The sequence below is a fragment of the Triturus cristatus genome, chromosome 12 (genome assembly GCF_964204655.1).
Source record: "Triturus cristatus chromosome 12, aTriCri1.1, whole genome shotgun sequence".
NCBI lineage: Eukaryota > Metazoa > Chordata > Amphibia > Caudata > Salamandridae > Triturus > Triturus cristatus.
In genome coordinates, this window is record NC_140595.1 from 767,583,781 (window position 1) to 767,611,180 (window position 27,400).

At 42.0% G+C, this 27,400-nt stretch overlaps 1 pseudogene; it reads left to right on the forward strand.

Moving 5' to 3' along the window:
- Positions 1-1,579: 1,579 nt before the first annotated feature.
- The window catches only part of LOC146782773 (extracellular calcium-sensing receptor-like), a 60,666-nt pseudogene continuing 34,845 nt past the window's right edge, over positions 1,580-27,400 (forward strand).

Below are 27,400 nucleotides of genomic sequence, written 5' to 3' on the forward strand. Positions count from 1 at the left end.
ACCTGTGTGTAGTTACTGGGCTGTGCATGATGGGAGTCTCACACATGCTGCCCACAGACGTGTGCACATATGCGTGCATGTGTTCACGTGTAACCAGCCAAGTGCCTCTTAGCCTAGCTGTGATGCAGTGACCTTTTCTTAACAGGCAGACACTGGCAGTAGACATGCGCAGTCGGTTGCCATGCAATTACCGAGAGTGAGAGCTGTAGTGAGATTCAACCACAGTAAAAAGTCAACAACAGGGTGATCCAAAAATAACTAAATCTGAATATTAAATGGGTGGAACCCATTTTGCCATGCTAACATTAAACAAGTTTAAGTCAAACCCACAACCATTATCTAAACCCTTCAACTTGAGATCTGCGCATCACTGTTGCAACTCCAAAAGATTAAGGAAAGTGTTTGATTTTGGGAAGTTCAAATTTACTGTTCTAACTCTAGTCAAAATACCACTGGGGTAAAAATTTCATTTTGACAAGTGCAGATATGTTATTCCCATTCCAACCCAGCGCAATCTAGAAGAGCTTCACCCAGTCAATAATGCTATTACCAATACAGAAGGTAGAGGAGAAACAAGCATGCTAATGTTGATGGATGTGTGGTTCTATAGATTTAGTGCAGAGTTTTTGGTAGCTGGGTCAGAAGAAGAGATTCTCAGAAGCTTTAAATTAGTAGGGAGTTTTGAAGTTAATATCATGATGCATTCAGGTTCTATATAGACATTGATTTCCGAGAGGTGTTGCAATAAGTCATTACATGGAGCTATAGAGGTGCATACCACTACCATCCTGCTAGGCATATATAGTGATTTCCCATCAGATCTTTCTGACTTTTTTAAAGATTTAATTTGTTAAGAGCACATTGGGAACAGTGCATGCACAGAGAGTGGGGGGTGACGTTATAAGCTTGCCTCATCAGAACATCGGAAGAGGGGTAGAGATTAGGTTTGACCCATATAATAATCCATAGATCTGCAGTGTAAAATGAACAAATTATCTGAAGTGTGGGAATTACACGATTTTCCAAATGCATATAAGGAGAATTTTAGTTTCTTCTAAGTGGTCTCTTTAGCTGAACGCTCCTCTGAAATTTAAAGTCTAGCCTAGAACCGTCCAGAAGGCTGTGTATATGGGCCCTTTATATTTTCTATACATGGATAAATTATACACTATTAAAACACTGTCTAATTGAGTGGATTTTTAGTGCTGTATAATGGTCTTTGTTTGAATTGCATTGGCTTCATTAGGATTCCATAAAAGGGCTATCCAGTGTAAAGAAAAAAATGATTCTCTTTAGCCAAACCTACATCTCTAACAATCACCATTAATACACATTCTAGAATGTCCATGTGTTTGATTCTATTGGCTGGGGTTTTGAGACCTATTGTGACATTCTTTACTGGATGGCTTCTTTAAAACATTATTTACAACTCTTCATGCTTCTCTTGATTGGACCCAAGAAACGCTGTTGCACGGCTTTTGTTTAGTGATTACACACATCCATTCTGGTATTGAACATCCATTCATTCCCTGTTTTTATTTCTACTGCAAAGGCATTATGTCTTTAATTCTTCCTTATGATGAAGTCAAAAAGATTAATACATATGAGTATAAACAGTATAGATCAAGACCATTGCATATTAATTATAATCTTTCTCTTTTTATTATCCTGTGTTTCTAGGGTATCTCTAAACCATTACCAGTGGCTCCAGGCCATGGTCTTTGCTATTGAGGTGATCAATAGAAAAACTGCTCTGCTACCCAACATCACTCTGGGTTTCAGGATCTATGATTCTTGCACAACCACGCAGCGGTCACTCTATGGGACCCTTTGGATGCTCACAGAGCATGTGAAGCCTGTTCCAAACTATAACTGTCATGGGAGTCGCCCTCCAGCTGCAATTATTGGGGACTCTGGCTCCACACGTTCCATGCTTCTAGCACGCATCCTTGGTCTGTACAGACACCCGCAGGTACCACACTATAATTATTTACTTACTCTAACTTGAGATCCAGCGCATTGCTCCCCAACTAGATCACAGTTGAACTGCCAAGTAATTTAATAACATGATGAAAACAAAAACATTAAATGGGCATGCACGTTCAGATAGCTTCCTTTTCACAACATTTCAAGTTGTATTGCACCTTAAAAGAAAATTGAAATAAATATTGATGAAACACTCTGGTTTCATCTATTTAAAAAAGTCCACCAGTTCATTCCAAAAAGATATGCCATACCATGTCCCTCCATGAACCTGTAGTGAGGTTCTTTTGAGAACTATACAAATCCTTTATGAGTAATTTTAAGAAGGATGCAAGGCCATCTGACAAGTAAGATGGCAGCTTAGCAACAAAGTTACTATCCCATTAAAACAACCATGTGGATTCTGATCCTGCATCTGAAGGCTTGAACACATTTTGAAACTACGTCTGATTTGTGAAGAAGCAGGGGAGTGGATCCTTCCAGGTGGGGTAATAATAGATAAAAGGTGTCAAAAACTAACATGGGGTGAAGGGAGTACTAGTATGGCCTGGCGGAAAACTCTCTCAGAGCCCTAGCAGTGATATGGTCTATTGGTGAGCCTAAGGGAATACCTGCACTAATACCATTGTGTTGATTTGGCTGCCTGCACCGAAATGCCTTTGCTGACTATACAATGTACTTACCTCTAAATCACCAAAGGGGTTGATAGAGAGCAGATAGAAGTCAATGGCATTGTAGGGGCCTACATGGAGTGGTGCCCAGCACCCAATGAAGTCCAACATTGTGAATGCACAAAGGAGAGTAGGTGCCTACACAGGAGGTAGACAATCTCAAACCAGCCTGAATTTAGGAAAGTTTGCAGCTCACTGCCCTTAAAAATGTAATATTAATAAAGGGATGTTCCATTTGATTTCTGTGGTGTTATCTTACTTATCGTAGCACATACCTACTAAAAGTGGAGTTTCACATGGATAACCAGTAGTCCAGATGTCAAGAATGCAGAGAGTCTTGTGCAGAGAAAAGGTCATATCTATATGAGCACACGATCACAGCTCTGGTAGGCCACTGAAACTGCTTTTTTGGGAGTCAGTTTCAATTGATTCACTAATCACACCACTGCTGTAGCGAACTATGCCAGCCACTAATGCGTGCTCCAGCATTAAAGGCCCAAGCCGAAGGCTACAGAGGGCTATAAGGCTATTAGAACAATCGTCCCCTAGAGGGCAGAATGTTCTAATTAGTAAAACAAAGAAATCCCCTCGGGCTCCATGATGCCTTTCTTCACAGCAACAGCTGTGAAAGGAAGACATTGGAGTGGTGAGGTTCCGGCCTTCTCCCAGACATTAGAAGTCTGAAGCTACTCTAATGTCTTCTAAGGGTGGGCATAGTTCGCGAAGTAGCACTTCGCGAAGCTACGCAAAGTGCAGTTCGCACTACGCGAGCTTCGCGTAGCACTTCGCGAACTGCGTAGTAACATGTTCGCACTGTGCAAGATGTTGTTTTCAATGATTGCACTGTGCGGACAAGCAACCGGCAATCATTGAAAATGGCATCTTGCACAGTGCGAGCTGTAGTTTTCTGCTGCTCGAGGAGATTTTTACTCGAGCGGCAGCTTTCTCAACGCGAACTGGTAGTTTCTCATCGCGAGAGGTCACGAGCATACGCGACCCCTCGCAATGAGAAACCTGACCTCCTCGCATTGGGAATCTCGCCGGGAGGTTTATTTTCCTTGTTCGCGATCGCCAACTTGATGTTGCTGATCGCGAACAAGGAAAAAGTCTCGCCGGGATGTCATTTTGCTTGCTCGCGGTCGCCAACTTGACGTTGACGACCGCGAGCAAGCAAAAAATTACCGCAGCACTACGCAAGACTACGCTACGCGTGTTCGCACTGCGCTACGTGCAATTCGCGTAGTGCGAAGTAGCGCGAACTTCGCAAACTTCGCGAGCGTAGCGTAGTGCTTTGCCCAGGCCTAATGTCTTCAATGGAACACTCAACATTCCAATGTTCTCATATAGAATAAGCTGTGACTTGGGCATGTCATTGATCAGTAGAACTTGTGGAAATATATTGCAAGTGCAGAGATCATGGTTGATACTGGGACAGAGCTGAAGATTGTTGGTACACTATCACACATCATAGCACCATGTACTTGGACTCACCTGATTCTGAATTAGCTATATACACCAGAACATGATTTTTTCCAAAGTTAGTAGGGCATTATGAAGAAAATTGATGCACAAGCGAGCAAACTCTCGATTTTACCAACCATATACTGATAAGACTAATGTGGTGGAAAGAGGCGAGGGGTGCAGGAGACTGTTCAGAATCAGCAGTCCACAAGTGATATCGACACAAAGCTTGCTGGAAACAAATAGCAGACTAATGTCTGTTAATACTAAAATAGACATGCTATCAGTGGAAATGGATCACCTCAAAGGAAGGTTAGATTAACAGGTTACAAAAATTGAGATGGTGAAAGACCATGTTTATGACCCAGAAGTTTGCTCCAATACGCCCTTCTCAAAAATTGCTGCACATGGAGAAAGTCCTGGGGGTCATTCAAACCAACATTAGGGGCCTAAAAGTCATAGTCAGATGCAAAAACATTAGGATAGTAGGTGTTGCTGAGAAAATGGCAATGTGCAAAAATAAAGTATATGAGGAATCTCTTCTGTCACTCTTGATTGTGAAAAGTGCACATTGTTTGCTAGGGCTGAGAGATTGGTTGAGCTTGTCTGGGCAAAATTTAAATTACATCAGTGTAATTATGGTAATTTCATAGTATGATTGTTACCCAAAAGTCTTGAAACTACGCCATTATCCCATTTTGCATAATTAATCATCTTTTTGTGCTAAAAGTTCTCTGCAAAACGTGCCATTGACAGCGAAATAGTTAAGTGAGGCTATTGTTGGTTTTGCTCTTATTGATGTGTCCTTGCATAAAAAAATGATGTGAGAATGCATTGTGCAATATGCATTTTACGTAATTGTGCACAATTTCACAAAAGGCTGCCAAAATGTCATGTAACAAAGCGAAAGCAAATTGCACACATTTTGCACACCCTCAGTCCTGAGATGTGTATGAAACCACCTGGAATGGGGTGTAGGGTAAAGGTGATAAAGAGTTGGCAAGACACTGCTACCATGTTACTTTATAGTTGCTGCTGTTTTTCATATACAATTACCAAATATAACTTCAAGATGATAATATGTTGTCCTTATGCTGGTGATCCAGTGGTTTACCAACAACAGATACTCTACTACCATATACTCACCTGGGCCCATCAAACACACAATTGGGTAAAACCGTTGGGTTGTCAAGTTTAAAAGTTTTCACAGATGTTCTGCATTAGTATAGAATACCTTCACTAACCATTCACAGATCAAAATGCTCTTTCCTCTGGTTGATGGACCATTAGTTGAACTCATTGATGGTGATAATGACATAAAGTTAACTTATTAATAATTTAAAATGAAATATTCACAGACTCCTTTAACGTTTTAAGATTTTATCTAAACTTTGAGCATGTGAACCACTCAAAAATACAACACAGACAGCCTCATTCCTTAGGAGAGAAAATTCAATTAATCTTCAACACATACTTCGAACACTTGCAATAACTGGCCAAAGGGCTGGTAAGGGTCCCCCAGGATAGTTCAGGCAACAAAGACTTCAGGACAGGTTTCAGGACAGGATAGTTACCTCTCTAACACCGACAATTGTGCCGCACCCCTCTCTGACACTCTCTTCCCCCTCAAGATTCTTCCGCAAGTCTCCTTCTAACCCAATTAAATTAGGAAAGTAAGTTCTGCTTCAGATTCTGCATTCAGTTCTTCATCAGCATCTCACAGAATCCCTCTCAGCATCACCTGCTATACCGACAGCATCTCCCCTTTGCAGCATTCAGCAAATCGTGCTTATCTCAATTATACCTTTCGTTCAGGATTGTTCCATACATTAATGTTTCAATATCATAAAAATTCTAAATCTAATTGGTCAGGCAAGTGGAGGATGATCATCACACCATGCTTACATGACATCAATTTCTATTAACTATTTTTCGCAAAACCCATCCCCTTGATTCTTTCTTCAAACTTTATTTTTCCACCGCATTCACATTTCATTTGTAACAAATGTTTTAATTTTGAACATGTGGACTCATTCACTTAGATTCTTCACCTTCTTCAGGCTCAAGCACACTGCAACCTTATCCTCTTCTCGACCCACCTGCCATTCTTAAGGTTCGACTTTCAATACTCATGCGCAAAACCCACGTTACTCAGCTTTCTTCAGACATACTCAAGAGGCCCAAATGTGCATTCCTGATAAAGTCAAATATTAGTTTCAAGAATAAAGTGGTCACACTGTATACCACCAACCTCTACTCTATTCCCTTTTTTTTTTCCCGCATTTGCGTTAGTATAATAATTTGTTTCCTTTTTGTGAATGCATTTAAAGACGTAGCGTTATCTAATACTGTGTGATGAAAATCTACCCCATCTGATGATTCTAGTTCTACTCTGCTCCTATTTCTGTATCTGCTTTTCCTTTAGTAATTGTCTCATTCTTCTTGCTTGTTATCATAAAATAAGGCACCGCTACTGTTAGTAATAGCCATATTGATAACACCAATAGCATACTACATATGCAAGCTCTACAGCATCTTTGCTTTATACTTCGTTTTGGTCGCTCAGTGACTTCATTTCTTGCCATTTTTACTTAGGACGATTTCTCTTCTTTTTCTTTCTTTGCTTGAAATCTCAGCCTCTATTTTCAAGGAGGCCTCACTATTCTTTCATCAATCTGTGCAGTATTTTCTTCTTCCGATTCTTCTCCTAATTCCAAGTTTTCAAAGTCCTCCAAAATAACATAGGTCCACTCAGGACCTTGTATTTATTGTTCAGCTTTCTCAGTCTTGGGCTTTTATGTGTGTTTCTCACGATTGCCAAATCTTTAGACCGAGTTTGACTGATAACTTCATTCACTTGCTCTGGTCTTTCTCTTGTTTTCCTCAGATAGTATTTTAGTCTTTTCACTCCACCTGGTCAGTTGTCACCTTTCCTGACCCTCTTAATTTGAACTGCACTTTCACCCTCTTCGTCTTTTTCTAGACTTATTCTATTTTCAGTATGTTTAGGCAGAATCATTTCTTGTTCAGAATCACTTTCTGACTGTTCCTGTTCAGGTCTTGTTGCTGTTATTTTATTCGCCTGAACCGATTCTTCTTCCTCGATCTGGTCCTGTTCGGGTCTTATTTTAATTTGATTTTCTATTTCTGCCCAAACGTGTTCTTTTCCTCCTAACTGGTCCTGTCCAGGTCTTAATATAATTTCTTCTTCCTCTGCCTGAACGTGTTCTTCTTCACCTGTCTGCCCCTCCTCAGGTCTGTGAATGTTTCTGTTCTCCTCTACCTGAGTATGTTCTTCTCTCCTTATCTGGTCCTGCTCAAGGTTTTCAGTATTCTTATTCTCTTTTTCCTGAGCGTGTTTTTCTACACCTATCTGGTCCTCACTACTTTCCTGTCTCTCTAATCTTGTTCTTCTTCTTGGAATAACAACTTCCGGTGTGCCAATCACTGGTATCCAATCCCCCTGACTTGTGCTCGGTTGTTCTTTGTCTATCACTTCAGAATCTATCACTCTAGATTCTCCGACTTCACAACCTTCATCAGTTACAACTGGTTCAATCAGCTGTTGTACTTTGTCAGTGGGGTCTGGAACTCTTTTGGTATGGCTCGCATGGATCCAATTGGGTAAACCTGCACACTTCACCGCTGTTGTAGTGACCAGAATGACTTGACGTGGTTCATCCCACCTGGGTGCTAAGCACAACTTTCTGGAGTGTTTCTTCACTACCACACAGTCTCCAGAATTCAAATCATGCACCTGCGTTAACTGCCTGGCAACTGCGTCTTCTCCAACCTGGTGAGAGACAGAACGTACTAGGTCAGCCAATCCTTTGCAATAGTCCAATACCAAATCATCAGTTATATTTATCAACTTGTGTCCGGGTACGAATGCTTGTCTCATTGCCCTTCAAATGAGTATTTCATGGGGACTCAATCCTGTTTTTCTGTCAGGAATACTTCGGAGTCTCATCAACACAAGAGGCAATGTATCTGACCATTTCAGTGATGTGGATGCACACACCTTTGCCAATCTTGATTTGATTGTGACATTTAATTGCTTAACCAGTCCAGAAGCCTCTGGGTGGTATGCACAGTGCAGTTTCTGTTCGATTTTGAATGCTTCACAGATTAATCTGATTATTTCATTATTGAAATTAGGTTCTCAATCTGATTCCAAAGTCACTGGGAAACCAACACGTGGTTCAGTTCCCTCAACAGCAATTTAGCAACTGTGAGACATTTCTTCTAGTGGGATATGCCTCTGCCCATCTCGAGAACAGGCACACTAGGACGAGGACATACTTCATTCCGTTGCGTGGAGGCAAATCAATAAAGTCCAATTGCAACCTTGTGAATGGTCCTTCAGCCTTTCTAATTTTTCCCCAACTGACCACTGTTTTTCTGCCTGGGTTTAGCTGCTGACAAACTAAGCATCTCTGGCATAAGCTCTTTGTGACTACCCTAAACTTTGGATTGTACCAATTTTGTCTGAATAGTCTGATCATTGCACTCCTACCCACATGTGTGTCTCCATGATACATTCTTGCCAATGAGAGAGTAAGCAATCGGGCATGACTGTTCGGCCATCAACGTACACCCATACATCAACTTCTGTCCTTCCTTCACAACCTGACTTTTCCCTTTCCTTTGCCTCAACTTCATCTTGCAACTGTCTAGCCTCATCCCATGTCCTTAGAGGTAAGAAAAGCATAAGTTGGCAGCTGATTTCACTTGTTTCAATCTTTCGGTTATGTGCCAATTTGTTCTTTGCACAATACTGAGCAATTTGGTCAGCATGTCTGTTATCTGCCACAACATTTTCATTTCCTGACTGGTGAGCAGCGCACTTAACCACTGCAATTTCTTTTGGCAATTGTACTGCTTCCAATAATTCTTTTACATTTTTTCCTATTTGGTATGGGAGATCCTGAAGAAGTAAGAAATCTCCTCTGCATCCAGAGCTGGCCAAAGTTGTGCACAACCCTGAAACCATATTGACAATGCGTAAATATGGTTTATCTCCAATTTTTCCCAATTTTACATGCCTTTGTTAAGGCCACCAATTGGGCTACTTTTGCAGACTTGACTCCCGAGAAACAGGATGCTTCATTGACTCCCGAAACTTTACATACAGCATAGGCTGGACTAAGTCCTCCTTCCTCGTTTCTCATCTGACTCTTTCAGAGGCTCTTCCTTTATATCAGGTCAGGGCTTGGTACATATTTTAGTCACATCCAAACAATCATGATCCACCTCATCCTTCACTTCTTCACAACATGGATCTTGTAATAGGGTAGCAGTGTTGCATTATTGTACATCTGATTACTGTCACATTTTCCGCTCCCAGAATCACTCTATCATACTTAGTCAAATCAAATTAGTCTTTATTCGATATTTTCAATCATAAAAGACACAAGTACAATACATACAAGATCATAAAACAACAATCAATATTTTTTAAAAGATAATATAGTCATAGCAGATTGAGATTCCTAAAAATATAATTGAATTTTTTTTCCAATAAAATATACAGTAGTATAGAATAGGATTTGAAAATAGTGATAAAATGGTGAGAAAAATTAATATCCTTGATTTGAAAAATTAATTAAAAAATATAAAACACCATAAGAGAAAACAGTTTATCCAAGAAATACAGTAAATAGAGATCACACCGCACCAGATAAATAAACAGGTTGATTAATGCAGGGTAACAACTGCAGTAGCATCCATACCTTTCCTTCTAACGGCCCATGTCCAGCTCAAAAATTTCGCCATAGCTATAGCTACATCTTCACGTGTGTCTGTTTTAAAAATACGCAGTGCAGCTTGACATGATCTTGTGCCAAGATTTAAACAGATCGGCTTGAGCCATTTATGATGAGGAACCTTATATGCTGGGCACACAAACAATACATGTGTTATAGACTCATCCATAATTAAACACATGGGACATTTGGTGTCGAAGACTTCATGCCACTTAGCCATAAAAGATTTTATGGGAAGGATACCCACTCTAAATTGGTGGTATAATTTTCTGTCGTCAGGTCGCGCATTAAAATCCCAGTATGCCTCAGGCTTATATTCATGCTTGTATTCTTGGAAGATGCCTGTCAGGGATGTGCTGCTTGTCAATGATATGGACTTATTACAGACCATGTCCCTATAGCGTACTCTAAAATCATTTTTTGTTGGGAAAAGATTCCCTACTGGGTCCTCACATAGATGGCTAAGCCCCATATCAGATAAGGTGCCCTTAATCTTTTGTAGCCATTTAATTTTGGAAGACAGGTCTGCTTCTCTGATATGCTTAACTGCATTAGCATATGATGCTAACTCTGGGGTTGTCTATATCCGTCTACAATGAGCCAGGGGTCTAAAACCCGCTGCCTGCTCAAATGGAGTGCATTCCAGATCTAATAATAGGGGTTTAAGAGGAGTCGATTGAGGGAGTCCAGTCAATGATCTCAAGAACTTATTCTGAGCAAGAACTAGGGGACCTAGATTCTCAAAACCCAGAGCTCTGCACCGTAAATTATCGATGCCCTGATTTTCCCTTTATAGATTGTCAGCGCTGGCCCTTCTGGTTTTGTGTAGGATAACCGGTGTTCTTTTAGTAGGGCACCTGCTAATTGATTATGCCTGAGGACCAGTAAAGCTAGCTGGGGTTTCCATTTCATCCTCTTGCCCATTGTAACGCCCAGGTACGAAAAGGTATCAGTTCGCTCCAGGGATGCATTATTCATTTCCACCCTGCCTTTCACTATTTTATGTTTGTGCAGCACCATGAACTTGGTCTTATCAACGTTAACTACTAGCTCATGGTCGTTGCAAAAAACAGTGAATCTATTGAGTGCGCGTTGCATACCAGATTGAGTTTTAGACAAGATTAAGGTATCGTCTGCAAACATTAGCAGTGGACCCTTCATACCAGCAAGAGTGGGGGCATCGGTTGGATACGTAGTGTAATATAAAACAACCTTGTTTATAAACAGAGCGAAGAGGGTGGGGGCGAGAACACACCCCTGCCATACACCCTTGTTTACTGGGAAATGATCTGTTAATTCATCCTGTTGTCCCCACCGTACCTGGACATAATTAGACTCTTGAAGTTTAATGATAAAGCATAGCAACTCTGGAGGCATCCCTTCTTCCTTTAGTGTATCCCATAACTTATATTGGGGCACCAGATCAAAAGCTGATTTTAGATCTATGAATGCAGCAGAGTTACCCCGGCTAGGATCACAGTATTTCAATAAATCATCATGAATCTAAAAACTTGGTCGATGGTACTGACATGAGGACGGAAAGGTGGATAGAATTTCCTGATCATCAATCCAAGTATTTACCCCACTTAACACAAGTCTGGCCACAATCTTTTGTAAAGTGTCTATTATGCTTATAGGCCTATAGTTGCACGGGCTAGCGCGGTCCCCTTTTATGTAAATTGGAATTATTTCGGCCCGCTCCAGGATTCTAGAATAGAAGTACCACTAGCTAGGTCGTTAGATATAGTATGGATGTATTTGATCCAGTTCTTCCTGTCATATTTAAATATATCGGCCGGGATGCAATCCAGACCGGGGGCCCTGCCTGCTGGGACACCATCTAAAACTCTTTCAATCTCCCCTATATCAAAGCTTAGGACGGTATCAGATGTTAGTTGGGGGTGGTGTATAGGACTACCTGTGGTGGAAGCAAATTGGGCCTGGTAGTGCAGGACCCACTCTTCTGGTGACACATTATTCACTGGTACAGGCCCTATATCTCCACTACCCCATTTAACTGTATGCCAGAATCGCTGCCAGTTGTTCCCATTACTTGCATATAACAGATCCTTCCATCTGTGTTCATCAAAGTTTTTCTTTGCCCTATATTGTGTTTTCTTATATTCAGACCTTGCTTTCCTGACCTCCTGTGGTACTGCCAACCTAATAGCTTGGGAGAGGTGCCTAAATGCAGACCTGCATACCCCATCATACCATTTTGCTGATTTTTGGATGATCTGCCTGGTAGATCTGTTATTTTTAGTGAAAAAAGCTTTCAGCTTAACAAAGAGGTCATCATGGACCTTCAAAAAGGCAGGGAGAGAGTCCTCCTGAATATCTAGAGTGGCAAGAGCTATTAGCGTCTCCTCAAGGGTTAGCTTGATCAGATCTAGAGTGCTTTCATCTTGTGAGACCACTGCCCATTTTAGCCGATGACAGTCTTGGGACATAATTACATCAGCCGTTTTTATTTCAGTTCTTGCCCTCGCCATATATTGGCCCTTTATCTCTAGAGTTAGCAATAGCGGATCGTGATCGCTCTCCGTTCTACTTAGAATCTTTATGTCCTGAACTCTCGGCCAGAGTTCTAGATTAAGAAAGAAGTAGTGGATCCTACTACTTCTTACAACTCTTCTGCCATATTACACAATAGTTTATGTACCGACACCACTCACTAGATGGTAGCTAATGTTTCATTCTACCCCAATCCACTTTCTTTATATTCACTCAACCCTATTGTACATTTTAGGAACAGCATTTTCTTAGGATAAATTGCAGTTGTGTGGAAATAGACCTACAATTAATTATTGCTGATTGGGTGTAATTAAAGACACTTACTACCCTCTAAAGTGACGCAAACTCACCTAAGGCCCGATTCCATTCCGATACAACCCTCCAATCCATCTCAGACTACACTCCTTCCAAATTCTGTCATATCTGTTATAAACAATAATGCCAGTAATGTCATCCACCCTTATCATTTATTGAACTGAGAAGAGAGCAGAAAGAGTCAAGGCGTTCCGATAATGACGTAGATATAACACCTATTCATTAAAGAGGTGTAGTTCAAATTGACATCCCCTTGATTCTCATTTTATTGAAGATATGCCTAGGACCCTTTCTTTGGTGCCTATAATTTAATTACCACATTCCTAAAACTAAGTCAGAGTTTTTCATCCCTGATAATGTTTAATATTTAAGGAACACCACTCGACCCCCTCGGGTAAAGATGTACTTTATCCCAAATTATCCTGCAAAATGCCTTCCGAAGACAATCTTGATTATTGCCAGCATTCAGAGAAGATTATGCTTCCTGCCTGAAGCTGATAAGAACTGAGTACACAAGGAGAGCTGCTACCACAGCGAGTATTTGCCTTCCCTATCAAACACTTCCTCAGCGGCCCTTCTGATATTGACAGCCCATGCTGTCAACAAGGTGCAGCATGCCACTTCCCAAGCTGTCAGCTAGGTATGCAGTGCACCACTACTTCACAAGAAACTCTAGTTCGCAAATTGCTCTACTATATGCTCTCCTAGGGTAGAGCATAGAAGTAGGTTTTGCGTGCTAGGCTTTTAGATTACATTTTAACCATGTTAGAAATGTTTATTTTATTCTCGTTGTTTGCAACATTCCTTCTTGTTGTTTTTATGATATCCTGTGTGATTATTTTAGATCTGCTCAGAAAAAGGTTCACCCTGTTGTAATAACTATTTTTAATTAAAAGTGTCAGTTCCTCTTAGTACTGTGTGTGTGCAGCTGTGAAGAACAAAATAGGATTACTGTTATCTCAATGTCCCAATCCCCTTCAGGGATTGTTAGTAACCCAAAAGCAATGATTTTACTTCAACTGTGTATTGAGTGGAGTTCTGTGAAACTACAATAACCTTTCACCTTCAGAGTTAGTGCATTGAATTAAGTTCACCAGGGTCATCCATAGGTGGGAAAGTAAATCTTGTAGATCAATACCAGACCCGTAGCTTACACAACAATAAGGCCCATTAAAAAAATTGTTGGCTCAATAAAGACCATGATAGGTGCCACTACTTAAACTTCCGGTGATGCTGTGTTTACTTTGGCCTCTTACCAGGCATTATATATGCCCACTTTGCGTAGTTCCTCCAGAAGTGGTATGGAATTTAAGTTCATCTACATTATTATGGGAATTCCTGACTTGCATTGATGTGTATTATCTCCCTACAGATTACTACTCAAGGAAATTTTCCATTAAACTCTCCAAATTTTTTTAATCAGATCAGTTACCTAGCAACAAGCCCACTCCTGAGTGACCGGAACCAGTTTCCTTCGTTTTTCAGGACCATCCCTAGTGACGACTTCCAGTCGCGTGGTCTGGCGCAGTTAGTGATACACTTTGGCTGGACTTGGGTAGGTCTCCTGGCCGATGATAATGACTATGGTCAACTAGGCATCCAACTCTTGAAACAAGAGCTTGTTCGATCTGGGGCATGTATCGCCTTCTTGGAGAACATCATCACCAGTCGACCGGATAGAAATTCATTACACATAGTTCAAGTGATCAAAAGCTCTACAGCCAAAGCTGTTGTCATTTTCTCATCTGACGCCTTTGTAACTCCAATTATGGATGAGATGGTGAGGCAGAAAGTGACTGGAAAAATATGGATAGCCAGTGAGGCCTGGTCTACATCCACTGTCCTCTCCAAGGAGAAGTATTCAGAAATTCTTACAGGCACCGTTGGGTTTGCAGTCCACATCGGAGATATGGAAGGCTTTGGGGAATATCTCAGCAATGTCCAGCCTTTCCTACCTTCCACTGAATCTTTTATCAGACAGTTCTGGGAGGAAGCTTATGGATGCAAGGACCAAAAAACTCTCCAAGAAGTTGGTGACAAAGAAACAAATCCCTGCAACATCAGTGAGAAAAACAATGGGACTCTTGCAAAATACATCGGCAACATTGATTTAAGAATCACTTACAATGTCTACATGGCAGTATATACTATTTTTTTGGCTTTGCAAGATCTCATTTCCTGTAAGAAGGAGGAAGGACCTTTCTTTGGCAGGACTTGTGCACAAGACAAGGATTTCCAAGGTTGGCAGGTAAGTTTTCTTTTAACCAACCACCATCAATGCAAAAATAAATAACCACTGAAACAGCCAATAGGGATGTCTTTTGTGTAGCCCAGGCACACAGAATATAGGCAGAATGCTTGCACATAGTCACAAACACAATGCATACATTCACCCATGAGGGACCAGATCAACATCCAAAAGCATTCCTTCACAAAGATCAAAGTACATGAAATTACACATGTATTTCACCATTAATGTATATGCACAACCAATATATATATATACAAACAAAATATATAGAAACACAATATACATACAAATAATATAATAGAATTACAATTAGTAGACACACAGGTGCACTTACACTCACAGACATGTGGATGGATGGATGCATACAATAACGCTTTGGGAGGTGAAGGGATGGTTATGTGTTAGTAGTAGAATGCACAGGTAAGAGATAGAAGGGGAGAAGGCTAGAATGCTGACCAGATGGAAGTGAGTTTATTTGTATGTGATTGGGTTGTTTTTGAATCAGATGCTAGTTGATTTAATTGGTTTGGCATATCGCTGTACCAGCAAAAGAACTGGTGTAGGTGAGTAGATTCATGTATAGGGCTTGTTGATCACCTATGAATATATGAGATTTTAGAGCAATAAAGTAGTATGGGTGAATGGGTAGATGCAAATTAGGATGTGGGTGGATGAATGACTGAATGGAAAAGTTTGGTTGACCAGATGGATGATTAAGCTAATTCTGTTGGACGATAAATGCATGAATGAATAAGCTCACAAGTGGGTTTGTGTCTGGAGAAATGTGTGTGTGTGAGAGAGGTTGTGTGTGTGTGTGTGTATGTGTGTGTGTGTGTGTGTGTGTGCCAATTGAACTCATACAAATATAATATCATGCAGTAATAGTAACACTTATTCTGACTGTCACTTGTAAGAAATATTTAGATTCATTACTACTAAAAGTACTATAATCTAAGCAGTAATAGAGAAGGATGCAATTGGTTGGCATCAGGACTTCACATGTCTCTGCTACTGAGACGTTGCTTACTGAAAGCAAGCTGCTAGACTGAAGCACTATAAAGTGTCTGTCATCAACCTACTTTCATATGCTGCTGGGCTGTCTGGTCAGTCAGCAGATAATTATGGCTAGGAGAGCAAACAGGCCTACAGGGAGATTCATATGCAAACACAAAATCTGCCCAAGCCTTGGATTCCTAAAAGGAAAAAGATTGGTCTGCATAATTAACATGTGCTGCACACTTAACCTATCTCAGATGCCCTCAATGCCCAAAGGAGTCTGTGCTTGGGAACAAAGATGACAACCTTTAGTTGGTTTTCCAGATCTCAATAAAGCAGCACCTTACTCATCACCTCCATACTGTCCAAATCAACGCCTTCATCCAGTTCTTGCACATTTAGGTCCTTCATGGACCAGTGAGGAGCATTTAGCTCATTCTTCTTCCTAATTAGAAGCAAGCACCATACATAAGGGTTGCAGCCTGTTTCAAGAGAAGTCAGTGACTTCCTGTATTGCATCGTGCACCTTTACTAGCATCCCCTGGCCATCTCTTGCAAATGTTTGGTCTCTGAATATTAAAATGTACATCCTTTCTCCCTATTTCTCCATTATACAGCTTCTCCACTATGTGAAAACTCTTGGTTTGCAGCAAAGAAATGGTGTGGAGTTGGTCTTTGATGCTCATGGGAATCCCCCAGCTCTGTATGACATTGTGAACTGGCAGAGAGGTCCAGGAGGCTCCCTGAGACATGTGAAGGTTGGGAGCTATAATGCCAGCGCCCCTCCAGAAAAGATCTTCATTATCAGCAACAGGGCTGTCCTTTGGTACAACGGGATGACACAGGTATAAGATGCACTTATGAGAACCAGTTTTTGACTTGCACTGTGTAGCCTGTACTTATTGTCAGTCATGTCTTGCCACGTCCTGTCTTTTTATCGGCTTTCAATGAATTCACCAGTTTTTTCAAAAATATGACCTTTTCTAGACAAGGTTCAATTTATTTCTGTACTTTTACAAGATTAATTAAATCAGTGTTCTCTCCGCACAAATGTAAGCTACAATGAGAATCAGATTCTGCACATTTCTACATCCTTATTGCATGAAACAACAGCATAGGTGAACTTCGATAAATCTCACCCATGCTTTCCACCATAACATAAATAACAATACAGAATAATGCAAGCAGTAAAGAAATGCTCATACATGCAATTTTTCAATAAACTTCTATAAACTTATCCTGTGAAAAATACAATTAAAAGCAAATAGTGCAGGTCCAAACATTAACAGTTAAAATAAAAGTACAGCTTCCAATTTATTATTTGTGAATATTTCAACTTTTATAATAAATAATTTCTCTCTAAGTTGTACACTATCCTTTTAAAATACATAAATACATGGTCACTTTAGATGAAGGGCAGGTTCAGTCTCTGGTTCTCTAAATGAAGAAAAATATGTATTTTCCAGTGCATACATTTTCAGGCCATTATTTTGTTTCCTGTATTTCAAACCGAACCTTTATATAGTTTCAATGTTGTTTGTCTTTCAATTAAACTGTACATCTAAATCGCATTTCCAGTTAGTTAAATAAACGTGTAGCGGGTTCCATTCTTTGTTTAATTTCAGACACTATGGGGCCAATTACAATGCTGGTTGGAAAGCCTCCGACCGACACCGTCTCGGATTCGGGACAGACTGACAGGCGGCCAGCAGTTCCGACTGCCTGATAATAATCCAACCGACCACTGTTTGGTTGGATTCCCATTTTTCTCTATGGGAGCTTGTGTTACAGTCGTAAACCAGCCAGAACACAGGCTCCTATGGAGAAATGGAGTGAGTGTGTAAAACCCGGCACCTTTTCATAGGCACCCCATGGTGCCAGAAACACAATGCAGGGTTTTACAGGGGGTACCTCCAGTACCCCCTTGGGCACCAACCATAGCCCGCGGGGGGAAGTGGGCCCTTTCAGGGGCCCCCAAAGTTACTCTTCGACAGCCTTTCGTGTCGGAAAGGCTGGCACAGAAAAGCTGTTGGAATCCGACATTGTAATCCTGTCAGCGGAAATCTCATCCCTAGGGGGTTACGGTGCGGTTCCGACCAGCTGGTAGACCTCGACTTCGAGACCGAGTCGGAATGACTGGCCGATTTACATTCCGACTGCCGGCATTGTAATCAGGAGGTCGGACTGCAACTGGCCGAGTCGGTCAGAAGGCCTCCGACCGCTGTCTGAAAGCTTCCGACTGGCGGTTGGAGGTTTTCCGACTGCCATCGTAATTGGCCCCTAAATATTAAATTCTAAGTGAGCCTTGTAAATAATGTCTTTCAGACGCTTCATATATCTCCTTAAATAAAGTACTGTTTTTACAATGCAGGCTTAAAATTAATATTCAGCGTTCTGTTATTGAACCATAATAAAAAAATATGTAAAAGTATTAATAAAGATAATTTAGAAATTGTAGCTCTTTTCACTTTGAAGTTTGAATTTTCCGACCAAGCTGTGAATCCTTGGCCTTTGTTCAACATGGGATGACAACTGCAACCTGAAAACCCTTCAATTGTGGGAATCTCTTAACCTCTGTGCTCATGCCATATTATCGACGTGGGTGCACAGGTAAAGAAAATGTCAGGAGGTGCCCTCTGATGACAGACCTCTGGAGGGGGTCAACTACGTCCTATGAACCCCCCAGAAAACCCTTTCAGGTGGGTGCAGTCACTCACTGCACCTACCTGCAAGGAGATCTCTCTCCCCTCTTTAAAGTGCAGGCGGACGCTGCCTGCACAGTGAATCACAGAGTGGCTTTGAAGCAGCCGCTCTGTATTTCCTTTGAATGTGCTGCCCCCATGGCAGAACGAGTTGGTGGCTACCCTGAGGGCATAGTATTCAACCTGATAGGGTTCACTTTCCCTGTTTGTGCGCGGCATACCAGTTTGAAGGTACACCATGGTACAAACAGGGAAAGTGCAACCTATACGTAATAGGGCCCCAGGAGCAATAGCTATACATAATAGGGCCCCTGGAGCCATATTGCAGATGTGCACCGGGGGTGCAACAGTTGTTTTTACCTTCTTTGTGCGCTCTCAGGAAAATTTAGCACTACAGAGTGGGCCGCATAAGTTTGTGCAGTCCCTTCTGTAATACAGATAGTGCTGGTGCACATATAGTGCCAGCGCTATCATTAGAGAATGTTCCCTGGTTTGCATGGGGTGTGGCCCCATATAAATGGGGGACTCTCTTTGCCTTTGCACCAATGCTGTATTACCGATGTGGGTGCAGAGGCAAACATGCCTTTACGAGGTGCACTCCCACAGGAAGTCCTCAGGAGGAATGAAATTGGGTGCCAGGGATCCCACGAGAGATCCCCCTGCAGGCTGGTGCCCTCACTCACTTCACCCACCTGCAAGGGGATCTTATCCCTCTTAAAAGTTCAGGCCAGTTGCCACATGTACAAGGAAAAAAGAAGCATCTTTTAAAAAGTTGCTCCTTATTTCCCTTGAATGCACTGCCTTAGGGGCAGCACGTGTTTGCAGCTAACCTGAGGGCATCGCATTCAACATAATAGGGCACACTTTCACTGTTTGCACCCAGTGCACCTGTTCAAAGGTGAGCATTGTCGCAAACAGGAAAGTGCGCCCTATCTGTAATAGGGCCGCTGATCACTCAGTCACTTTGGCAACGGCGAACAACAATAATCCTATGTCACTCTTACATTTTATCTGCACCACAGGCCTGGACTAAACTGCAGTCTCACAATTGCAATTTACTCAATTAAGTAGGACTACACACTAACTCAACAATCCTTTCAACAGTTTTTTTCACGTTGGATTTTCCCCAATATGAGTGGTACTGCACTTTTCTAATAGCTTTTTAAATTATTGTTATTTTAAAGTTTATTTTTAGGGCATCATTTCTGTAGCTTGAACATTGTCTCTTGCATGTACCATCATAGTTTTTAATCTTCTTTCTATTCCTGCAGCTGTTTTCACCTGGGTGGTGCAGTACCCAGGTGTCTACATTTTGGTGGCAGTGCAATTAGCACATTGTGATCTATCTATATTGTTGATACTGGTAAAGGCACAAAATTCATTTTTTGTCTCAATTTCCCACATTGCGTGTGTCACCTCCAATTAAATGATAATGTTTGTGATTTCTTATTTTAATGAATTTAATAATAGTACAATTCACAAATAAATATAAATCTGGTTCTAACTCAAACAATTCTCTGTCATACACACTTAGCTAGTGCCCTGCAGGCAAAGAACTAGTCCCTTGTCCTACAGAAACTGTCAGTCACACCAGGTTATTCCTATGTGCAATGCAGAGTCCTCCTGTCCCTTAGCAATGATAATGTTTCTTCTTTCATGGGCACCCCTATCATAGCACTAAAGAGCTCAAAGGAGAGCTGCATTCTAATTGGCACATGCATGTTTGAAAGACCTGACCTCCAGAGATATTCTTGTCAACCTCTATGTGTCATACCTGTACACATTTATTGTCTACATCTTCATAATGTGAGTCGCACACAGGAGTGGCTATCAACAGTGCAACTGGTTCATTTATGGTATTTCTTTTGCAGTTTTACATACCACAAACGCGACCCAAGGATATTGGAGCACTTTACATAAGCACCAGATACATTACAAAAGGACACATGCATTTTTGTTTTTTTAGGCATAAGGAAATTACGTGATCTGCCCAAAGTCACAGGATATTGACTTAAGACTTAAACTTGGGGGCATATGTACAAGGAAGTGGCGGAGTGAGGAGTTAACCTTCCTGGCTTAACGCCTCACTCCTCCACTTCAATAATGCAGGGCTCCGCCATATTTACAAGAATATGGTTCAGCCCTTTTTTCTATCCTTCTTTTCTTTCTCCTATCTTTTCCCTTTTTTTTTCTTCCTTTTTCTCCCCATCTTTAAACCATCATTATTCTACCCCCCTTAGACTCCACTAAACTTCCAGCATATAGAAAATACTTAGAAAAAATAGAAAGACACAAAGAAGGTGGACGGAGGCTAAAACCAAGAACGGAGCCCAATAGATAAGAAATACCTAGCCCGCCTGTAAATTTGCTAACAGATCCTCTGCTTCCTGTACAGATCTCACATTGTACATTTTGTTTTTAAACATGATCTTCAAAAAAGCAGGGAATTTGAGTTGGGCCACTGATCCTATCTTTTTAAAGTCCTTCAACTTTCTGCCTAGTTCCCACTGCCTGTCTAACGTGGTTCTGGCCAGATCCGATCTAATCTGGAATGGAAAGTCCTTACTTTTCAAAGATTTATATTTGAGAGATAGATTAAGTATCCTCTCTTTCACTGAATACGTGTGGAAATTATTAAGGATTTTCCTTGGCTTAGAGTGATTTGGATTCCTTCTGAAAGGGTCCCGATGGATCCTCTGAATGTCCCTAATCAATTCCTCTTCAGGGATCTCTAATTCGAGTGATTCTTTCAAAAGCTTAGTCATAAAAGATTTAAGATCATCACCCTCACTCCCCTCTGGAACATTCAGTATTCGCAAGTTGTTCTTACGAGAGTTATTTTCCAATGTTTCTAGCCTGTCCCGTAAGTCTCCCTCTTCTTTTTTCATAGCTGTAATGTCCTCATAGCGTTAATACTTCCATATCAGATTCTAGGGTTTCCGTCCTTGCATTTAAGAGATCTATTTTTTTGTCCAGTGTCTCACAAAAACCCCGGATCTCTCCTTGGTTTGCAGCGGAGACCTCAAAACCCTTTTTAATATCTACCACCAGCGAAGCCATAAGACGCTCTAAGGAGGGAATCGAATGTGCCTCTAAAGTTGGAGGCTCTAGATTTAAAGTAGTTGCTGTTACTCCTCCATCCGGTTGTCTTTCCAAAGAGGTCGGACTCTGACCCTGGCCCTGACCCTGGCCATTAAGTGAGTCGTGAAGGTTTCCTGGATTTCCAGGACAGGTCACATGAGTAGTCTGATCCACTACCTCTGTCTCTACTTCATTTACTTCCTCCATCCTGTTATCCCTCCCTGTCGACTCCTCTATTCCTAAGGCAAGGTTAACAGGGTTAGCGGGACTGTACAGATCAGTAGCAATCTCACCCCCTGAGCTCCCAACCTCTCCCTGTCTTGCGAGGCACAACACTTCCAGCAGTACCTTAAAATATGATCTTAGGGAAGGGGTGATCCTAGGCTTAGCATCTGGAAAGGCACTCTTGCCCTTAGTTACCTTAGAGTTCTTGTTTTAACTTCCCCTGATAAAAATGTGGAAGAATTTTTCTTTCCCGATTTCACCTTCCCCTTAATTTTAATGTGACTAGTGTTACTGGTATTGCTACTAATACCGTGATCTTCACCGGCATTGCTACACAAAATATTGTCAGTGTTCAATGTGCTGGTAACCAGCTCTCCCCCCAAGCAGCTTAGCTGGTCGATGGCTTCCTTACCAGAGTAAGCGGAGGTAACCAGTTTAATCTTGGCGAGCCCTCCTCCTCCCCATGCCTATTGTTCTTCCTAAAGCACTTACTATCCAGGGAGGGGACAGAGATAGACGCAGAATCAGAGGTCAGGACATGCGAGTCCACATTAACTAGGTGCCTCCTACCTGAGTGTGGGACCTCATCGATCAACCTGCCTCCCCGAACCTGCAGCGGGGCCTCCAGAGACCTCTGTGAATAAACGCCGGCCGCCTCAGTCTCGCAAGCACCCTGCTCTTGGCCGTCCTCACTGCTCCTCTCCGTGTGATCACTCCTCACGCTCTGCTCCAGGATGACCGCCACTCCTCTAGTGCACCCCCTAAGGAGTGCACGGGCTGCAACTCTCCGGCTCCTTCTCTGCTCCAGCGCCGCTACTCCCCAACGCGGCATGCTGGAAGGAGCACAGAGAGCAAAGAGAGCGAAGGGAGCAGAGACCATTGCGATGCTGCCACCTACTTCATTGCCGGTACACATCCGGCAAAAACGAAAAAAGCTGGGACCTCAAGCAGGGCTAAAGTCCAAGTCCAAAGGAAACACACCCCAGCAAGGTTACAGCGACCTCCACATGGCTCCTTGACAGCGTCCACAAAAAAAAAGACAGAGGGAGAGCCGCCGGCATCACCGAGCACCAAAACCCGGGACCGGATCAACTCCGGATCGGCTCCCGCCGCCGCCCGGACAGACGGTGCCACGAAATCGTGTTAGCAAGAAAACAGGATCATTAAATCAGTAAGGAGCATAGCGGGGCATTCTGGCAATCCGGATCCCTCGATATCAGCACATACATCAGAAGCGGGTTTAGCGGGTGGAGCCTTCCGACGCAGCGGCAGCTCAGACTGCTGCCGCCATGTTCTCCAACCAATTCATATTTCAGTCATTGCAATAAAGAAAGGGAGAAAGAAGAAGAAAATAGGGAAGGGAAAGAAAGAAGGAAAAAAAATTAAGATGAGTATAGATAAGCAAAGATGGGGTCCTTGTTTTTCCCCCTTTCCCTTTATTCTCATTATATTTTAAATATACATTTAATGTTTAGTTGAGGTTGGGTTGGGAATAGGTATATTGGTTTCCTTTTCTTTTTGTTTCCCTTTCTCCTATTTGAATCCTCTTTTCATATTTGGCACTATTGATTGTGTTTTCTTTGGGTGTGGGTGAGAGTCTTCAAGATGCAATTACCTGGACTCTCTTGTCCGGATGATTGGGGGTTGGGTTCTCCATGGGTGGGAGGGGTTGAAGGGCATGGGGTGGGGGAGGGAGGAGGGGAGAAAAAATATAAGAAAAAGACTCATTTTCGCCACTTTTAATATGTACAGGCTTAGAGTTGTAAGAAAGGGTGTAGGCAAGGTAGAGAAGTGGGAACCACCATGACTTCTTTTCAGATTCTTTCCTGGAATGTCAATGGCCTGCACACTAGACCAAGGAGAGATAAGATTTTGCAGTATTTGAGGGACTCTTCGGCGCAGGTCATTGTTCTCCAGGAGACAAATTTAATGGAAGATGAAATGACCTGCCTGCTAAAGTTTCAAAGTTGGGTTCATTCCCATGTAAGCACCAATCAGTCTGCGAATATTAGAGGGGTGTCAATTATTTTTAGGAAATCAGCGGGTGCCCATATTTGCTCCTGCATAAAGGATCCAAATGGTAGATGGGTGATAGTTAAAGTTTCAATAAGGGACACTTTGCTGATTTTAAATGGATATTATGGCCCCAATCAGGATGACCCTTCTAGTATGAAGGCTATTTTATTCGTATCTTCTAGATTTTTCAGAGCCATTGGTCCTGGCAGGGGATTTTAATATTATTTTAAATCCCTTATTGGATAAAACTCCAACTAATAGGGCTGTGGTCTTTTCCAAATCTCGAGAATATCTGCTTGGGGCCATGAAACAGTTTACTTTATCAGATATTTGGAGGGATAGATCAGGGCAGCAGCGAGGGGTATCCTATCGTAATTTTAAATATAGACATCAGTCTAGAATTGATTTCGTCCTGGTTAGTTACTCACTAAGGAGTCTGGTTAAAAACATAGTCTATCTGGCTCCTCATCTCTCGGACCACTCAGGTGTTCTTCAGACTGTGAAATACCAAGTAACCAGTCCAATCAGGACCTGGTCCTTCAATCGAGCCATCCTCCTGGAGGAGGAAGAAGTCTCTTCCCTCTCTCGAGAGGTGGCTTGGTTTTTGGAGGTGAATATGGGTACTGCATCAATAACTTCAGTCTGGGACACTATGAAAGCTTTTATACGTGGCCAAATTACTAATAGATCCTGTTAAAGGAACAAAAAATATAAGGAAGAGATTACCGGCATTAAAGCCAGGTTGAAGGAGGCAGAGGTGGATCTCTCTGTTCCTGTATCCCTTGAAATCATGCAGGGAAAACGAGATAAGGTTAGTGGTTTGAAGGTCCAGCTTGAGAGCATTCTGAACACTAGACTTATTCGAAGGTGGGAAGCTAGTAAGATCCCCCACTTCGAATACAGTGAAGGTGCAGGCAAACTCCTTGCTTGGAAAAGTAAATCAGACCAAGCAAGGAGTTATATTAAGGAGATCAGAAATGAGAAGGGCATTTTAGCAACGAATTATGAAATCCAGGATGCCTTCCAGGCCTTCTTCCAATCCATCTATCAGGAAGATGGCAACGTAAATAGTCCGAGTGTTCAGCACTGGCTCAAAGATATTTCGCTTCCCTCCCTTAGTTTAGAACAACAATCATTTATGGATAGGGATTTTTCCTGTGTGGAAGTAAGGGAGGCTATCTTTAATAGTAAGAACAGTAAGGCCGCAGAGCCAGATGGATAACCTTCTGAGATCTATAAGGTAATAGGGGATCAGGCTATTTCTATTATGACCAAACTCTTCAATCAGATCTTGCAAGAAGGCCTGACCCCACCCGATTCATGGAATGAGGCCACTATAGTTTTGATTCTGAAACCAGGGAAAGCGGCATCCATTGTGGGTCTTATAGACCCATATCTTTATTGAATGCTGACTACAAAATATTTTCCTCTATAATGGCAACGCGTTTGGGTATAGTAGTGGAAGACAACCTGCACTTAGACCGGAAGGGCTTTGTGAAAGGGCGTCAGATATCGCACCTAACTTACGATCTAATTCATGCAATAGATCTGGCGTCCGCATATTCCATCCCTTTAGCAGCCATGACTTTGGACGCCACTAAGGCCTTCGACAGGGTCAACTGGTTGTACCTGTCGGAGGTCTTGAAAAAATTTTATCTTGGCGAGAAGTTTTGCCGTACAATACAATCTATATATAGGAGCCCCACAGCTAGACTTCTGGTAAACGCCAGTATGACAGCGCCCTTTAATATATCTAGGGGCACTAGACAGGGCTGCCCACTCTCCCCTCTCCTTTTCGACCTATATATCGAACCATTTGCTCAACGACTTAGAGAGGACGTTAATATCCAGCCTTTTAGGTATGGAGAGTGGGAGAGGAAGGTAGCCCTATATGCCGACGCTATTTAGATTTTTACTGCTGATCTAGATAAGGCATTTCCAGCAGTTATTAGTCAAGCCCAGGAGTTTGGAGTGGTGTCAGGGTATGAAATTAATGCTGCAAAAACAGAGGTAATGGTTTGAAATCAGTCGGTGAACCAATATCAGCACCAGATAAATCCTAAAATGAGATATCTAGGAATTAATATAGTGCAAGATATAGCCAAGATTGCTGAGTCAAATTTGACTATAGTAGCAGGAGAATTTGTGAAGCTTATGAAGACTTGGGCTACGCTCCCCCTCTCTATTATTATCGGCAGGGTTAATTTGGCTAAAATGTTGATACTCCCAAAAATTACTTTTCTGTTTAACTGTATCCCACTTTATTTTGATAGTTCACAAATTGATAAAATCCAGAGGGAAATTAACTCTTTTGTTTGGGGGTATAAATTTTCGCGTTTAGAGTGGAAAAAGCTGAGACGCCGAAGGGAGAAGGGGGGCCTTGCCATGCCGATGTTCAGCTTTATGCATGGGCTTTCCAACTCTCCCATGCTAGTATGCTGTTAAAAATGCTGGTTAAGGATGGTGTAAGAGGGCTGTTTTTAGCAATGCTACAGGGTGCACAATTACCGGTGGAGGGTTTTTTGTTTAAATTTGGGGATGTTAAGTTCTTCAAAAAAATTAGGCTTATGGTTTTGCAGGGTCTGGCCAAAACTTGGGTAAACCTGAGGAGGTCGGCCACTCTTGGCTACTTCTCTAGTATGGCTCCCCCGGGGGCCCAGAATGTCTGAGTGACAGTTTAGCGATACCGTTAAGGGAATCTGGTTTGGCGGTTTGGGGCGATTTGATTCTAGATGGCACTTTGGCAACATGGGAACAACTTAGGGAGAGGGTAGGGCCAGGTCTCTCCAGAATTAAATATCTGCAGCTAACGAGCTGGGTTCAGGCTCAGTTACAAACAACTAAGGGGGCTTATTAGAGAGAGGCAATGATTTAGAGTATAATCTTGTGACTAGACCCCGTGGGAAGAAAGAAGTTTCCTTTTGGTATCAGGCAATTTTGGAGGCAGTGGACGGAGAGTTTAAGCTTGCTGAGGAATTATGGGGTAGTGTTTTACCAGGTCAAGATTGCGATTCCTTATGGCAATCTTCGTGCAAACTTTTGTACGATATAGTAAAGCCGGCATGGTTGAAAAGGAACCATCTGTTCACTATCCATAGGGTTTACTTTACTCCGTTGAAGCTCTCCAAAATTAATAAAGAGCAGCCTGTATGCTGTAAGAAATGTGGGTTGGCCATGGCTTCTGATAATCATATGTTTAAAGAGTGTCCAGCGCTGATTCCCTTTTGGGACAGTGTAGGCAAATTTTTGTCGGATATAATAGGGATCCCGGTTACTATGGATTTGCCCCTGATTTTCCTCGGTCTTCAAGATAATATCAGAGGCCCTGCAAGATCGTTACTTTTTTATGCTGTGCTCCTGGCTAGGAGACAAATATGCAAGAAATGGACAGATCCCACACCTCCCTCTTTTTATGACTGG